Genomic DNA, 12171 nt, shown 5'->3' with positions numbered 1-12171 from the left:
AGAGAGACGAAAGTATCTGTAAAAGAGAATGTTCGAGCTGTGTGTGTGTGTGTGTGTGTGTGTGAGTGTGTGTGTGTGTGTGTGTGTGTGTGTGTGTGTGTGTGTGTGTGTGTGTGTGTGTGAGAGAGAGAGAGAGAGAGAGAGAGAGAGAGAGAGAGAGAGAGAGAGAGAGAGAGAGAGAGAGAGAGAGAGAGAGAGAGAGAGAGAGAGAGAGAGAGAGAGAGAGAGAGAGAGAGAGAGAGAAGAATGAAAAGAACTATATAAATGGAGAGCAGGGATGAAAGAAAGGGAGAAATAAAATGAAATAAAGAAGACAAAAGTAAATAAACAGCCGACCCTTCAGAGGTGGGCCGCCAATGGAAATGTTTGGAAAGTTTAGTGTGCCGCGCCGCCCTCGTGAGCGTCTTCACTCTCACTACAAGTGTTTCGTCTCATCAGCTGGATGAATGTAATGAACCTGAAAGATGTTAATTACTGAACTAATTCTTACTAAGTAAAACCAAACAGTCAATCAATCAGAAAAGGAAAATATAATAAAAAGGAAATATCGAAAGTAAGAAGAAGAGAAGGAGACGAAAGCTGCGCCGCGAGCCGCCGCGAGGATTGCTGGAGGCTTTTGTGCGCGTCCCCGCGGCCCGTCGGCCTGCCATCCCTGAACTGATAAACTCGGTGATCAGCGACTTTTCAATATTTATGATTAATTTCATAATCCAGTCTGGTAGTTTTAAGAAGCGAGTTCTTGCATTGCCCTCCTCGCCTCGGCGGGGCGGGGCAGCGCCAGCGAGCCCAAGGTCTCCCTGGCGAGCGTGGCAGGAGTGGAGGGCTCCCGGCAGGGCACCTGTGCGTCCCCCGGGGCCCCGACGGAGGTGCCCGAGATCTTCCGGCTACAAAGCCGAGCAGTGGGGCTCCATAACCGTGGTAGGCAATATGCCTAAGAGAGCAAACTCCGAACAACAAACCGAGCAGGTGGAGGTCGTTAGCCGTGGTAGGCAATCTGCCTAGGAGAGCAAACTCTAAACAAACCCGGGCAGGTGGAGCTCGTTAGCCGTGGTAGGCAGTTCACCTAGGAGAGCAAACTCCGAACAACAAACCCGGGCAGGTGGAGCTCGTTAGCCGTGGTAGGCAGTTCACCTAGGAGAGCAAACTCTAAACAAACCCGGGCAGGTGGAGCTCGTTAGCCTTGATAGGCAGTTCACCTAGGAGAGCAAACTCCGAACAATAAACCCGGGCAGGTGGAGCTCGTTAGCCGTGGTAGGCAGTTCACCTAGGAGAGCAAACTCCGAACAATAAACCCGGGCAGATGGAGCTCGTTAGCGTAAGCAATTCACCTAGGAGAGCAAACCTGAACAACAAACCCGGGCAGGTGGAGCCTGTTAGCCGTGGTAGGCAGTTCACCTAGGAGAGCAAACTCTAAACAAACCCGGGCAGGTGGAGCTCGTTAGCCGTGGTAGGCAGTTCACCTAGGAGAGCAAACTCTAAACAAACCCGGGCAGGTGGAGCTCGTTAGCCGTGGTAGGCGGTTCTCCTAGGAGAGCAAACCTGAACAACAAACCCGGGCAGGTGGAGCTCGTTAGCCGTGGTAGGCAGTTCACCTAGGAGAGCAAACTCCGAACAACAAACCCGGGCAGGTGGAGCTCGTTAGCCGTGGTAGGCAGTACACCAAGGAGAGCAACCCGAACAACAAACCCGGGCAGGTGGAGCTCGTTAGCCGTGGTAGGCAGTTCACCTAGGAGAGCAAACTCTAAACAAACCCGGGCAGGTGGAGCTCGTTAGCCGTGGTAGGCAATCTGCCTAGGAGAGCAAACTCTAAACAAACCCGGGCAGGTGGAGCTCGTTAGCCGTGGTAGGCAGTTCACCTAGGAGAGCAAACTCTAAACAAACCCGGGCAGGTGGAGCTCGTTAGCTGTGGTAGGCAATTCGCCTAGGAGAGGGACAACTCCGAACAACAAACCCGGGCAGGTGGAGCTCGTTAGCCGTGGTAGGCAGTTCACCTAGGAGAGCAAACTCCGAACAACAAACCCGGGCAGGTGGAGCTCGTTAGCCGTGGTAGGCAGTTCACCTAGGAGAGCAAACTCCGAACAACAAACCCGGGCTTGTGGTGCTCGTTAGATGTCGTAGACAATCCACGTTTTGGGAACACAAAAGAAAAGGAAAAGGAAAAAGAACACCAGAAAAAGCAAACACAGATCATCCACCTTCAGGCCCTAATTAACATTGACAAAATTATGGATGGGTCTTTTCTGGGGAGAAAAAGGCTCATCCAGACCAAGGAACATCAACAAACGGATGATATAGAATAGAACACCGAGAAATGCTGAAAAGAAAACGAACAGAAATAACATCGAAAAAGAAAAGTAACAGCAATAAAAGAACATCAAGAAAAGTACAAAGAAACATCATCCACCTTTCGGCCCTCAGTAACATCACCAAAATTCTGGGTGGGTCTCTTCTGGGGAGAAAAAGGCTCACCCAGACCAAAGAACATCAACAAGGGATGATATAGAAAAGAACATCAAGAAAGAATGAAAAAGAATAACAGAAAAGAAAAAACATCGAAAAAGAAAAGTAACTGCAATAAAAGAACAACATCAGGAAAAGAAAAATACAAAGAAACATCATCCACCTTTCGGCCCTCAGTAACATCACCAAAATTATGGGTGGGTCTCTTCTGGGAGGAAAGCGGCTCACCCAGACCATCAATGAACATCAACAAAAGGATGATAGAGAAATGAACATCAAGAAAGAATGAAAAAGAGATAGAAAAGAAAAAAATATCGAAAAAAATAACATCAATAAAAAGAACAACAAGAAAACCACGACATCAAGAAAAGAAAAACATAAGAAACATCATCCACCTTTCGGCCCTCAGTAACATCACTAAAATTCTGGGTGGGTCTCTTCTGGGGAGAAAAAGGCTCACCCAGACCAAAGAACATCAACAAGGGATGATATAGAAAAGAACATCAAGAAAGAATGAAAAAGAGAAAAAGAAAAGAAAAAACATCGAAAAAGAAAAGTAACATCAATATAAGAACAACATAAAGGAAAGAAAAATACAAAAAAACATCATCCATCTTTCGGCCCTAAGTAACATCACCAAAATTCTGGGTGGGTCTCTTCTGGGAGGAAAGCGGCTCACCCAGACCATCGAAGAACATCAACAAAAGGATGATATAGAAAAGAACATCAAAGAGAAACATCAAAAAGAAAATAACAGCAAGGAAAAACACGAAAGAAAAGAAAGAAAAAGAAAAAGAAAGAAAAGAAAAACAAAATAACAAAATAAAATAACAACAAAATAAAATAAAAATAAAAATAAATAAATAAATAAATAATACAGTAAAATTAAACTATCTACCTAACTAGCAAACTATAGGAAGATAAGAAGAGTGGAGGAGGAGGAAGAGGAGGAAGAGGAGAGGGAGGGAGAGATGGAAGAGTCAGAAACAACAAAAGAAAAAAAAAAAAGTAGATGAGTGGAACAGGCTTGGCAGTCATGTTGTGGGTGCCAATACCATAGATACATTCAAGAGGAGGTTGGATAAGCCATGGACACCGTTGCTTGATTATCGTACTCAGAGCAGTGTTGACCGGTTCCTAATATAAGAACTGTCTAGCTATTGAACTTGCTGTCGAATTTCCTCCCTCTCTCCCGCACTCTGAAATCAATATATATTCATAATTTTCGCGAAGAGAGACGAAAGTATATGTAAAAGCTGTGTGTGTGTGTGTGTGTGTGTGTGTGTGAGAGAGAGAGAGAGAGAGAGAGAGAGAGAGAGAGAGAGAGAGAGAGAGAAGAATGAAAAGAACTATATAAATGGAGAGCAGGGATGAAAGAAAGGGAGAAATAAAATGAAATAAAGAAGACAAAAGTAAATAAACAGCCGACCCTTCAGAGGTGGGCCGCCAATGGAAATGTTTGGAAAGTTTAGTGTGCCGCGCCGCCCTCGTGAGCGTCTTCACTCTCACTACAAGTGTTTCGTCTCATCAGCTGGACGAATGTAATGAACCTGAAAGATGTTAATTACTGAACTAATTCTTACTAAGTAAAACCAAACAGTCAATCAATCAGAAAAGGAAAATATAATAAAAAGGAAATATCGAAAGTAAGAAGAAGAGGAGACGAAAGCTGCACCGCGAGCCGTCGCGAGGATTGCTGGAGACTTGTGCGCGTCCCCGCGGCCCTTCCTTCGGCCTGCCATCCCAGAACCGATAAATTCGGTGACCGGCGACTTTTCGGTATTTATGATTAATTTCATAATCCAGTCTGGTAGTTTTAAGAAGCGAGTTCTTGCATTCGCCCTCCTCGCCTCGGCGGGGCGGGGCAGCGCCAGCGAGCCCAAGGTCTCCCTGGCGAGCGTGGCAGGAGTGGAGGGCTCCCGGCAGGGCACCTGTGCGTCCCCCGGGGCCCCGACGGAGGTGCCCGAGATCTTCCGGCTCCATAACCGTGGTAGGCAATATGCCTAAGTGAGCAAACTCCGAACAACAAACCGGGCAGGTGGGGCTCGTTAGCCGTGGTAGGCAATCTGCCTAGGAGAGCAAACTCTAAACAAACCCGGGCAGGTGGAGCTCGTTAGCCGTGGTAGGCAGTTCACCTAGGAGAGCAAACTCCGAACAACAAACCCGGGCAGGTGGAGCTCGTTAGCCGTGGTAGGCAGTTCACCTAGGAGAGCAAACTCCGAACAACAAACCCGGGCAGGTGGAGCTCGTTAGCCGTGGTAGGCAGTTCACCTAGGAGAGCAAACTCCGAACAACAAACCCGGGCAGGTGGAGCTCGTTAGCCGTGGTAGGCAGTTCACCTAGGAGAGCAAACTCTAAACAAACCCGGGCAGGTGGAGCTCGTTAGCCGTGGTAGGCAGTTCACCTAGGAGAGCAAACTCTAAACAAACCCGGGCAGGTGGAGCTCGTTAGCCGTGGTAGGCAGTTCACCTAGGAGAGCAAACTCCGAACAACAAACCCGGGCAGGTGGAGCTCGTTAGCCGTGGTAGGCAGTTCACCTAGGAGAGCAAACTCCGAGCAAAAAACCCGGGCAGTTGGAGCTCGTTAGCGTGAGCAGTTCACCTAGGAGAGCAAACTCCGAACAACAAACCTGGGCAGGTGGAGGTCGTTAGCCGTGGTAGGCAGTTCACCTAGGAGAGCAAACTCCGAACAATAAACCCGGGCAGGTGGAGCTCGTTAGCCGTGGTAGGCAGTTCACCTAGGAGAGCAAACTCTAAACAAAACCGGGCAGGTGGAGCTCGTTAGCCGTGGTAGGCAGTTCACCTAGGAGAGCAAACTCCGAACAACAAACCCGGGCAGGTGGAGCTCGTTAGCCGTGGTAGGCAGTTCACCTAGGAGAGCAAACTCCGAACAATAAACCCGGGCAGGTGGAGCTCGTTAGCGTAAGCAATTCACCTAGGAGAGCAAACTCCGAACAACAAACCCGGGCAGGTGGAGGTCGTTAGCCGTGGTAGGCAGTTCACCTAGGAGAGCAAACTCCGAACAATAAACCCGGGCAGGTGGAGCTCGTTAGCCGTGGTAGGCAGTTCACCTAGGAGAGCAAACTCTAAACAAACCCGGGCAGGTGGAGCTCGTTAGCCGTGGTAGGCAGTTCACCTAGGAGAGCAAACTCTAAACAAACCCGGGCAGGTGGAGCTCGTTAGCCGTGGTAGGCAGTTCACCTAGGAGAGCAAACTCCGAACAACAAACCCGGGCAGGTGGAGCTCGTTAGCCGTGGTAGGCAGTTCACCTAGGAGAGCAAACTCCGAACAATAAACCCGGGCAGGTGGAGCTCGTTAGCCGTGGTAGGCAGTTCACCTAGGAGAGCAAACTCCGAACAACAAACCCGGGCAGGTGGAGCTCGTTAGCCGTGGTAGGCAGTTCACCTAGGAGAGCAAACTCCGAACAACAAACCCGGGCAGGTGGAGCTCGTTAGCCGTGGTAGGCAGTTCACCTAGGAGAGCAAACTCTAAACAAACCCGGGCAGGTGGAGCTCGTTAGCTATGGTAGGCAATTCGCCTAGGAGAGGGACAACTCCGAACAATAAGCCCGGGCAGGTGGAGGTCGTTAGCCGTGGTAGGCAGTTCACCTAGGAGAGCAAACTCCGAACAATAAACCCGGGCAGGTGGTGCCCGTTAGATGTCGTAGACAATCCACGTTTTGGGAAAACCAAAGAAAAGGAAAATAAAAAAAGAACACCAGAAAAAACAAACACAGATCATCCACCTTCAGGCCCTAATTAACATTGACAAAATTATGGATGGGTCTTTTCTGGGGAGAAAAAGGCTCATCCAGACCAAGGAACATCAACAAACGGATGATATAGAATAGAACACTGAAAGATACTGAAAAGAAAACGAACAGAAAGAACATCAAGAAAAGTACAAAGAAACATCATCCACCTTTCGGCCCTCAGTAACATCACCAAAATTCTGGGTGGGTCTTTTCTGGGGAGAAAAAGGCTCATCCAGACCAAAGAACATCAACAAGGGATGATGTAGAAAAGAACATCAAGAAAGAATGAAAAAGAGAAAAAGAAAAGAAAAAACATCGAAAAAGAAAAGTAACATCAATATAAGAACAACATCAAGAAAAGAAAAATACAACGAAACATCATCCACCTTTCGGCCCACACTAACATCACCAAAATTATGGGTGAGTGTCTTCTGGGGAGAAAAGGGCTCATCCAGACCAAAGAACATCAACAAGGGATGATATAGAAAAGAACATCAAGAAAGAATGAAAAAGAGTAACAGAAAAGAAAAAACATCGAAAAAGAAAAGTAACATCAATATAAGAACAACATAAAGGAAAGAAAAATACAAAAAAACATCATCCACCTTTCGGCCCTAAGTAACATCACCAAAATTCTGGGTGGGTCTCTTCTGGGAGGAAAGCGGCTCACCCAGACCATCGAAGAACATCAACAAAAGGATGATATAGAAAAGAACATCAAAGAGAAACATCAATAAAGAAAATAACAGCAAAGAAAAAACACGAAAGAAAAGAAAGAAAAAGAAAGAAAAGAAAAACAAAATTACAAAATAACAACAAAATAAAATAAAAATAAAAATAAATAAATAAATAAATAATACAGTAAAATTAAACTAACTACCTAACTAACAAACTAACTAACTAACTATAGGAAGATAAGAAGAGTGGAGGAGGAGGAGGAAGAGGAGGAAGAGGAGAGGTAGGGAGAGATGGAAGAGTCAGAAACAGCAGAAGAAAAAATAAAAATAAAGAGACGTGGATGAATGGAACAATCTTGGCTGTCATGTTGTGGGTGCCAATACCATAGATAGTAGATACATTCATGAGGAGGTTGGATAAGCCATGGACACAGTTGCCTGATTATCGTACTCAGAGCATATAGTGTTAAGCGGCTTTTGACGCGTAACTATTGCCAAGAAACATCAACAATTAACTATTTTAACGATAACTACAAATTGATCTCGTTATTGTGGCCCAGGAGACAGTTTTGGGGGGCTGAAATGGGTAAGTATGAGAGGCTGAGTACGATAATTTGACAACGTTGGTCATGGATAGTGAGGTTAGGTGGGGTTAGGTTCACAGGAGCCACATCCTCTGAAGACTCTAAGCTACTCCACACTCATAGGCTTTGCACTCACTCCACATTCACGGTTAGATCCACTCCATTTGTGTCTGTTTAATTCACTCCGCTGTCAGTCTTACTCCACTCCCTTGCCATAGCTTAGTTTACTCCACCTTACTGTCACTACGAAAGCCACTCCACTACACTGAACTCATTCCACTAACTGCTTGAAACTTCACTACACACACACACACACACACACACACACACACACACACACTTCTCCCCTCCCTCTCCCTCTCTCTCTCTCTCTCTCTCTCTCTCTCTCTCTCTCTCTCTCTCTCTCTCTCTCTCTCTCTCTCTCTCTCTCTCTCTCTCTCTCTCTCTCTCTCTCTCTCTCTCTCTCTCTCTCTCTCTCTCTCTCTCTCTCTCTCTCTAAGCCTCTCTCTCCACGAGAGAGAGAGAGAGAGAGAGAGAGAGAGAGAGAGAGAGAGAGAGAGAGAGAGAGAGAGAGAGAGAGAGAGAGAGAGAGAAGAGGAAATAGGGGAAGGAAAGAGCAAAAGAGAGAGAGAGAGAGAGAGAGAGAGAGAGAGAGAGAGAGAGAGAGAGGGAGAGAGAGAGAGGAACATTATAATTAAGAGCAAACACATGCTTCACCGCACAACCACCACCACCATCACCACCACCACCACCACCACCACCATCATCACCACCACCCTCTAGAAAGCTACCACCACCACCACCACCACCGCCACCACCAACAACAACACCACCACTATCATCTCCATCACCATCACCACTATCATCACCATCAACACCGTCCCTACAATTTGTCATCACCATTTTGACAGCTACCACGGACCTCACCTCCACCACTTTCACCACCATCACCACCACCACCACCACCACCACCACCACCACCACCACTCCTCCTCCTCCTCCTCCTCCTCCCATCGATTTCTCTCCAGGGTAACTTCTTCCTCTCACTCAAGTTCTCCTTATCTCCATTTTAGTTATCTCCTCCTCCTCCTCCTCCTCCTCCTCTTTCTTCTTCTTCTTCTTCTTCCTCCTCCTCTTCTTCTTCTTCCTCCTTTATCGCACCTTCCTCCACTTTTAACTTTTTCTTGCTTTATTTTATTATCTCCTTTTTCTCCTCCTCCTCCTCCTTCTCCTCCTCCTCCTTATCTTCCTTTTTTACTTCTTTTTCTTTCCTTCAGTTATCTCCATTTCCTTCATTCATATCTCCAGCTTTCCTCCACTTTTTCCTCTATTTTCCTGTTTTTTTTCTTTATCATTTTTTCCCTCCTCCTCCTCCTCCTCCTCCTCCATCCGTATCTTTCCTCTGCCTCTTCCCTCCTTCCTCCACTTTATCTTATCTTCCTTTCCTTATTGTCCTTTTCCTCCTCCTCCTCCTCCTCTTCCACTCTTCTTATCTTCCTAGTTATTTCCTTCGCTATTCCTTATCTCCCTCCACCACCACCACCTCCTCCTCCTCCTCCTCCTCCTCCTCCTTATCGCTATTGATGTTACCTCCTCCTCCTCCACTCTCCTATATCTCCATTCTGGTTACCTCCACATTCTCGTTCTCTTTCCTTCTCCTCCTTCTCCTTCTCCTTCTTCCTCTCCACTTCTCTCCTTCTCTGGGACTTTTAACACGTTCTTATATGGTTAAATCCTTCGTTCCTTGGGACTTTCAACACCTTCCTATATGGTTAAATCCTTCGTTCCTTGGGACTTTCAACACCTTCCTATATGGTTAAATCCTTCGTTCCTTGGGACTTTCAACACCTTCCTATATGGTTAAATCCTTCGTTCCTTGGGACTTTCAACACCTTCCTATATGGTTAAATCCTTCGTTCCTTGGGACTTTTAACACCTTCCTGTATGGTTAAATCCTTCGTTCCTTGGGACTTTTAACACCTTCCTGTATGGTTAAATCCTTCGTTCCTTGGGACTTTTAACACCTTCCTGTATGGTTAAATCCTTCGTTCCTTGGGACTTTTAACACCTTCCTGTATGGTTAAATCCTTCGTTCCTTGGGACTTTCAACACGTTCTTATATGGTTAAATCCTTCGTTCCTTGGGACTTTTAACACCTTCCTGTATGGTTAAATCCTTCGTTCCTTGGGACTTTCAACACGTTCCTATATGGTTAAATCCTTCGTTCCTTGGGACTTTCAACACCTTCCTATATGGTTAAATCCTTCGTTCCTTGGGACTTTTAACACCTTCTTATATGGTTAAATCCTTCGTGCACTCTATAATATACACTCATTAGAATCCGACTGACCTCCCTTTTGATCTTTGGAAATAGTTAACGTGGGAGGCTGGAGACAGACACAGACATGGAAGAAGAGACAGGGACAGACACTTTTTTACAGCAAAGAGAGAGACAACAGACCGCTACAGACAAAGAAAGACAGACACAACAATAAAAAAGAGACTGCTACAGACACTGACAAGAGACAGACACAGACAGAGAGATGGCCGAAAGAGCAGAGACAGGGACAGACACAGACAGAGAAAGAGCGTCTGGGAATACCAACAAGAGACAGACAGGCAGAGAGAAAGAGAGACAGAGACAAACACAGACAGAGAAAGAGAGACAGGGACAGACACACACAGAGAAAGAGAGACAGGGACAGACACAGACAGAGAAAGAGAGACAGGGACAGACACACAGAGAAAGAGAGACAGGGACAGACACACAGAGAAAGAGAGACAGGGACAGACACACACAGAGAAAGAGAGACGGACAGACACAGACAGAGAAAGAGAGACGGACAGACACAGACAGAGAAAGAGACAGGGACAGACACAGACAGAGAAAGAGACAGGGACAGACACACACAGAGAAAGAGAGACAGGGACAGACACAGACAGAGAAAGAGACAGGGACAGACACAGACAGAGAAAGAGAGACGGACAGACACAGACAGAGAAAGAGACAGGGACAGACACAGACAGAGAAAGAGAGACAGGGACAGACACAGACAGAGAAAGAGAGACAGGGACAGACACACACAGAGAAAGAGAGACAGGGACAGACACACACAGAGAAAGAGAGACAGGGACAGACACACACAGAGAAAGAGAGACAGGGACAGACACACACAGAGAAAGAGAGACAGGGACAGACACAGACAAAGAGAGAGACATTCATCATAACCGTCTTTTTGTATGTCTATTTTTACTGTTTCCTTTTATTTGGGGAGGCGGTGGCTGAGTGGTTACCGTGCCGGCGCCGCGTCCGGGAGTTTTCAGTCACAGCCGAGTGGCCTAAGACGACCCTCATGTTGTCCTGAAGACCACCAATCGACCTGGAGCTTAGATTTTCTCCCTAAAGAGAGGCTCAAAGATGAGTTCCGCGGGGCAAGGAAGCAAGATGGCGCCACTATAAACACTTGCCTGCGCCATGAGGTCACAGGCCGAAACGCTAAAAAAAACTAAGCTAACCTCTTCAAAACCTTTTTTAAATTATTCTCTCTCGTATTATCATTCCTGAACGTCCTTTTGTCAGCTGTTATTCCTCCAACGTCTATGTTTTTCTTTTGCCTGTTTTTTCTTTTCATTTTTTTTCCATTCGTTCAATATTTCCATTTTACAACTTTTCTCCTCAACACTTTCCCGCCTCTTTTTCCCTCCGCTAGAGTTCCTCGTAAAACTCTTTCTCTTCTTTCTCTTTTATCTATTAATCATAAACGACTTTTTTTTACGGCTATTCTTGACACGCTTCTTTTTATAACTTTTCTTCACAAGCGGCTTTAGAGTCTATTTTTAGTATTATCTTTATTAGTGGAGAGAGAGCCACGATTTTAATTTTCTTTATATATATTCATTTTTCACAAGTCTTTTTCTCTCTCCCTCTCTTGGTCATTTTACTTTCAATTTTTCCCACTCTTCTTTTTTTTCACTTTTTCTCTCCTCTCTTTTACAATCTATCTTTATTAGGATTAAACTATTTTCTATATATACATTTTTCACAAGTCTTTTTCTCTCTCTCCCTCTCTTGGTCATTTTACTTTCAATTTTTCCCACTCTTCTTTTTTTTCACTCTTTCTCTCCTCTCTTTTACAATCTATCTTTATTAGGATTAAACTATTTTCTATATATACATTTTATACAAGTTATTTTTCTCTCTCTCCCTCTCAGTCCCTTCTTTCAATTTTCCTACTTTCCTTTTACTTTCATTCTCTATCTGCATTATTATTATTATTATTATTATTATTATTATTATTATTATTATTATTATTATTATTATTATTATTAGTCGACAGAAAAGAACAAGGAATTAACGTGTTTTTATATATATTTTCCACAACAAGTTTTTTTTTGTCTCTCCTCTTGGTCCCATTACTGTCAAATTTTCCACTTTCCTTTTTTTCTTTCTCTTCTCTTTTATAATCTATCTTTATTAGGACTTAACGTGTTTTTATATATATTCTAAACAACAAGTCTTTTTTTTCTCTCCTTTCTCGGTCCTTTCTCTCAATTTTTCCCACTTTCCTTTTTTCTTTCTCTTCTCTCCTCTCTTTTATAATCTATCTTTATTAGGACAACGTGTTTTTTTTTATATATACTTTAAACAACAAGTCTTTTTTTCTCTCCTTTCTCGGCCCTTTTTCTCAATTTTTCCC

General features: G+C 44.9%; 3 long non-coding RNA genes across 24 annotated transcripts; 1 reads left to right on the top strand and 2 right to left on the bottom strand.

Annotated features, from left to right (window-relative positions):
• Positions 1–677: 677 nt before the first annotated feature.
• On the top strand, positions 678–6541 carry LOC127002152 (uncharacterized). 13 transcript variants are annotated; one of them, XR_007755804.1, is made up of 6 exons: positions 1040–1164; positions 1429–1493; positions 1561–1628; positions 1760–1824; positions 4499–4897; positions 5431–6541. It is a non-coding gene; the product is annotated as an uncharacterized LOC127002152 (long non-coding RNA). The 13 variants fall into 13 exon arrangements; XR_007755806.1 differs by having other exon boundaries at positions 1760–1889; positions 4564–4897; XR_007755803.1 differs by having other exon boundaries at positions 1695–1824.
• On the bottom strand, positions 949–3296 carry LOC127002154 (uncharacterized). Of its 10 annotated transcripts, none has more exons than XR_007755817.1 (5): positions 1992–3296; positions 1674–1921; positions 1396–1475; positions 1197–1264; positions 969–1063 (listed from the first exon to the last, which is right to left on the bottom strand). It is a non-coding gene; the product is annotated as an uncharacterized LOC127002154 (long non-coding RNA). The 10 variants fall into 10 exon arrangements; XR_007755813.1 differs by having other exon boundaries at positions 1012–1131; XR_007755816.1 differs by lacking the exon at positions 1197–1264 and having other exon boundaries at positions 949–1063; positions 1992–3295.
• LOC127002155 (uncharacterized) lies at positions 4879–6967 on the bottom strand. Its single transcript, XR_007755822.1, has 5 exons — positions 6819–6967; positions 5661–6599; positions 5395–5595; positions 5130–5197; positions 4879–4997 (listed from the first exon to the last, which is right to left on the bottom strand). It is a non-coding gene; the product is annotated as an uncharacterized LOC127002155 (long non-coding RNA).
• Positions 6968–12171: the final 5204 nt, after the last annotated feature.

The sequence above is a fragment of the Eriocheir sinensis genome, chromosome 22 (assembly GCF_024679095.1).
Source record: "Eriocheir sinensis breed Jianghai 21 chromosome 22, ASM2467909v1, whole genome shotgun sequence".
Lineage (NCBI taxonomy): Eukaryota > Metazoa > Arthropoda > Malacostraca > Decapoda > Varunidae > Eriocheir > Eriocheir sinensis.
Note: the sequence above shows the minus strand (reverse complement) of the source record. Positions and strands in the feature narration are given on the sequence as shown.